This window comes from Diadema setosum, unplaced genomic scaffold, assembly GCF_964275005.1.
Source record: "Diadema setosum unplaced genomic scaffold, eeDiaSeto1 scaffold_25, whole genome shotgun sequence".
Classification (NCBI taxonomy): domain Eukaryota; kingdom Metazoa; phylum Echinodermata; class Echinoidea; order Diadematoida; family Diadematidae; genus Diadema; species Diadema setosum.
In genome coordinates, this window is record NW_027307652.1 from 172,947 (window position 1) to 178,946 (window position 6,000).

Sequence of the window (6,000 nt, forward strand, 5' to 3'; positions counted from 1 at the left end):
TTATCCTGTATCTTGGTGAATACATGTCCTATCTTTCCCATATTTTGCACACGTAAAGACCATGTTACAAGGATCATTTCTCAAAATAACCATTTTTGGCTTAGAGGCCATCTTGTCTGTGCAAAGTAGGGTCAAAGGTCATATGTACTTCTTCCTGTATCTTCGTTATGACGTGTTATCTCTAAGGGAGGGAATTTTTCTAGATGTGAAAATTGACCTGATTGTCTTTATCGACGACTAGCTCACTTACCCTTCGGTGAATTTCTTCCAGATTCTAGTATGTTGTAGCCAATTTAATACTCTTTACGTTTTGTTCATCAAAGTTTTAATCGGATGATGTCTTCACCTAGTGAAAATGGATATAATGTAACCTTGTCAAATTTGAATAGTTTACGTGTTATCTCTATGGGAGGGAGTTTTTCTGGAAATGAAAATTGACATGACGGTCTTTATCGAGCACTAGCTCACTTACTCTTCGGTGAATTTCTCCCAGATTTTAATATGTTGTAGCTGAGACTTTGGGCTATCGTTTTGTACCCTCCATTTTTTCATACGACGCCGTGATTACGTCAAAAAACTTGGTTGAAATCAAACTCATCTTCGATGTATTGAGATATTTCTTTCTCTCTGCAACTTTCTTTGCAATAACTCAAGAAAAACAGCCCCTATCATCCCCATATTTTGCACATGTTTAGTTCATGTCACGTACATTATTTCATAAAACAACAACTACTTGATCAGACACCATCTTGGGTATGTAAATTAGGGTCAAAGGTCATAAATGTTTCAACCTGTACCTTGGTGAATACATGTCCTATCTTGTCCATATTTTGCACACGTAAAGACCATGTTACAAGGATCATTTCACAAAATAACCACTTTTTGCTCAGATGCCATCTTGGCTGTGCAAAGTGGGGTCAAAGGTCATATGTACTTCATTTTGTATCTTCGTTATAGTGTATACGGAATTTGGTACTAAAGATGGCAGACCTGACTCCCTTTTCTAAATGAGAATCCAAACATCACACGGCCAATGTTCCTAAACACAGATGAAACCTGTATGGTCATGCCTATATTGGGATCAGAACTCAAATCCTTGATTTTCGAGAAGATCGGATCACCTAATTTGTCAGTGTTGACAAATTCCAAGTCTAGTTCTTCTTTATTTCTGGACAAAAGTTGTGTATCTACGTACTCAGAAAGTACTCAGAGTATCAACTTCAAACTCATACCATATATGTATCATGTCCCAAAGACGACAAATTTTATAAAATCATAGTGATCAGTCGACCGTGACGTCACTATGACGTCATTATATGAAAACACATTTTCACTCCTATCTCATTAATGGAATGGAATTTTTCAATGAAATTTACGTCACATATAGTTCAAGTCAAGCGCATTCTATTCATATAATCAAAATTCATATTTTCTCTTAAAACGTGCGCGTACGCGCGCGTTGAAATATTTGTATACTCAAATCGAGCTCAAATTTTTTTTGCACACGTTTCAGACCAATCGGAGCATTTTTTGAAAAATTGAAAAAATTGGACGGACGCGTACGCGCGCGCACATATACGCACGCACAGCTCTTATGCAATAGAAATTTCCCATTTTTTCACAATTATCGGATGCCTGAAATGTCAAGGAATATTTCTACCAAGTTTCAAGTCAATCCGACTCAATATGACGTCACACGGGCCCGTCAAAGTTGAAGTTCCGTGCGCGCGTCAATGGCGATATACAGTGCAACAATGCAAAAAAACTGCCAATTTTGAATCCGATTTTACTCGTCAGGATGGACGGTGACCCCCCAATTTTTTTACATATTCTGAAAGCTGATGACTTGTACATGTCATTTCATGGGTTGGCGATGCTGGAAAAATGATGAAAAGATATCAAATTTCTTAATAAAGTAAAAAAAGTAAATTTTCAAAATGACGTCATCAAATTTTAAGTTCACTCAAGCATATCTCACTTATTCTTTTGTTGATTTTCATCCAAATTTCAATATGTTGTAGCTTATTAAATGGTCTTTCAGTCATATAATAACAACATTTTGATTGGATGACGGCATCACCTCGTAAAAAGGGATTAAAAGTAACATTGTCAAATTTGACCACTTTACGTGTTATCTCTATGGGAGTGCAGTTTTTCTGGAAATGAAAACTGACATGACTACCTTTATCGAGCACTAGCTCACTTATGCTTCGGTGAATTTCTCCCAAATTTTAGTATGTTGTAGCTGAGACTTTGGGCTATCGTAAGTGTACCCTTCGTTTTTTCATACGGAGTCGGCATCACGTCCAAAAACGTGGTTGAAATTAAAGCTTATCTTCAATGTATTGAAATATGTCTTTGTTTCTGCAACTCTCTTTGCAATAACTCAAGAGAAACATACCCTATCACCACCATATTTTGCACATGTTTAGTTCATGTCACGTACATTATTTCAAAAAATAACAACTACTTGATCAGACACCATCTTGGCTATGTAAATTAGGGTCAAAGGTCATAAATGTTTTATCCTGTATCTTACTGAATACATGGCCTATCTTTACCATATTTTGCACACGTAAAGACCATGTTACAAGGATCATTTCACAAAATAACAACTTTTTGCTCAGATGCCATCTTGTCTGTGCAAAGTGGGGTCAAAGGTCATATGTACTTCTTCCTGTATCTTCGTTATGACTTGTTATCTCTATGGGAGGGAATTTTTCTAGATGTGAAAATTGACATGATTGTCTTTATCGACGACTAGCTCACTTACCCTTCGGTGAATTTCTTCCAGATTTTAGTATGTTGTAGCCAATTTAATACTCTTTAAGTTTTGTTCATCAAAGATTTAATCGGATGATGTCTTCACCTCGTGAAAATGGATATAATGTAACCTTGTCAAATTTAACCAGTTTACGTGTTATCTCTATGGGAGGGAATTTTTCTGGAAACAAAAATTGACATGACGGTCTTTATCGAGCAATAGCTCACTTACTCTTCGGTGAATTTCTCCCAGATTTTAATATGTTGTAGCTGAGACTTTGGGCTATCGTTTATAATGCTCCATCTTTTCATTCGACGCCGAGATCATGTCAAAAAACTTGGTTGAAATCAAACTTATCTTCGATGTATTGAGATATTTCTTTCTTTCTGCAACTTTCTCTGCAATAACTCAGGAAAAACAGCCCCTACCATCCCCATATTTTGCACATGTTTAGTTCATATCACGTACATTATTTCATAAAATAACAACTACTTAATCAGACACCATCTTGGGTATGTAAATTAGGGTCAAAGGTCATAAATGTTTCAACCTGTATCTTGGTGAATACATGTCCTATCTTTCCCATATTTCGCACACGCAAAGACCATGTTACAAGAATCATTTCACAAAATAACCACTTTTTGCTCAGATGCCATCTTGGCTGTGCAAAGTTGGGTCAATGGTCAAATATTCTTCATTCTGTATCTTCATTATAGTGTATACCAAATTTGGTACCAAAGATGGCAGACCTGACTCTCTTTTCTAAATGAGAATCCAAATATCACACGGCCAATGTCTCTAAACAAGGATGAAACCTATATGGTCACGCCTATTGCGATCAGGACTCGAATCATTGATTAAAAAAAAAAAATCGGATCACCTAATTTGTCAGTCTATTGACAAATTCCGAGTCTAGTTAGGTGATCCGAGTATCCTTCGGATCACCTTCTGTATCTGTACTGATTCTTTGTTATTTCTCCCCAAAAGTTGTGCATCGATTAGCTCAGAAAGTCCTCTTCCTATCAATTTCAAACTTATACCATATATGTATCGTCTCCCAAAGACGGCAATCGAACTAAAATCAAAGTGATCAGTCGACCGTGACGTCACTATGACGTCATTATATGAAAACACATTTTCAATCATATCTCATTAATGGAATGGAATTTTTTAATGAAATTTACGTCATATATATTTCAAGTCAAGCGCCTTCTACTCATATTCTCAAAATTCATATTTTCTCTTAAAACGTGCGCGTACGCGCGCGTTGAAATATTTGTCTGCTCAAATCGAGCTCAAATTTTTTTTGCACACGTTTCAGACCATTTGGAGCATTTTTTGAAAAATTGAAAAAATTGGACGGACGCGTACGCGCGCGCACATATACGCACGCACAGCTCATATGCAATGGAAATTTTCCGTTTTTTTACACTTATCGGATGCCTGAAATGTCAAGGAATATTTCTACCAAGTTTCAAGTCAATCCGACTCAATATGACGTCATACGGGCCTGTCAAAGTTGAAATTACGCGCGCGCGTCAATGGCGATATACAGTGCGACGATGCCAGAAAAACGCCAATTTTAAATCCGATTTTACTCGTCAGGATGGACGGTGACCCCCAATTTTCTTTACATATTCTAAAAGTTGATGAGTTGTACATGTTATTTCATGGGTTGGCGATGCTGGCAAAATGATTAAAAGATATCAAATTTCTCAATAAAGTAAAAAAAGTAAATTTTCAAGATGACGTCATCAAATTACAAGTTCACTCGAGCGTATCCCACTTATCCTTTGCCAATTTACATCTAGATTTCAGTATGTTGTAGCTTATTAAATGATCTTTCATTAATATAATTACAACATTTTGATTGGATGACGGCATCACCTCGTAAAAATGGATTGAAAGTAATATTGTCAAATTTGACCAGTTTACGTGTTATCTCTATGGGAGTGCAGTTTTTCTGGCAGTGAAAATTGACATGACTATCTTTTTCGAGCACTAGCTCACTTATGCTTCGGTGAATTTCTCCCAGATTTTAGTATGTTGTAGCTGAGACTTTGGGCTATCGTATGTGTGCCCTCCATTTTTTCATACAATGTCGGCATCACGTCGAAAAACTTGGTTGAAAATGGCACGAGGCTTCGATGCAGCGTCATTTTGCTTAATACACAGGGCCTATGGAGAATGAAATAGGTCATTGCGTAGCGCATCCGACTCGTAATCCTAAGGTCCCTGGTTCGAGGCTCACCCCTGCCAATATTTTTTTTTAATTTTTTTAAACACGTTTTTTCTTCTTTTTCTTTAGTTAATCTTAATCTCCCTTTCCTTACTTTATCTTTTTCTGATTTTTTTATGCTTCTCCTTCAAATTTCTATAAAATAACATATTTTTTTCTTTATTTTTCTTTCTTTCTACTACTTTCTGTGCAATAGATGAACAACAACAATGGCTATCAATCCCATATTTTGCACATGTTTAGTACATGTCACGTACATTATTTCATGAAATAACAACTACTTGATCGGACACCATCTTGGGTATGTAAATTAGGGTCAAAGGTCATAAAGGTTTCATCCTGTATCTTGGTGAATACCTGTCCTATCTTTCCCATATTTTGCACACGCAAAGACCATGTTACAAGAATCATTTCACGAAATAATCACTTTTTACTTTGACGCCATCTTGGGTCTACAAAGTGAGGTCAAAGGTCAAATATACTTCATTTTGTATTTCCGTTAGTGTATACGGAATTCGGTACCAAAGATGGCAGGTCTCACTCCCTTTTCTAAATGAGAATCCAAACATCACACTACCAATGTCCCGTCAACACAGATGAAACCTGTATGGTCATGAATATTTGGATCAGGACTCAAATCATTGATTTTCGAAGAGATCGGATCACCTAATTTGTCAGTGTTGACAAATTCCGGTTCTAGTTAGGTGATCCGAGTATCCTCTCGGATCACCTTCTGTATCTGTACGGATTCTTTGTTGGTTCTTCTTCTTCTTCTTTATTTCTGGACAAAATTTGTGTAGAGGTTAGCTCAGAAAGTCCTCTTCCTATCAATTTCAAAATTATACCATATATGTATCATGTCCCAAAGACGACAGATCTAATGTATAATAGTGATCAGTCGACCGTGACGTCACTGTGACGTCATTATATGAAAACACATTCTCAATCATATCTCACTAATGGAATAGAGTTTTTCAATGAAATTTACGTCACATAT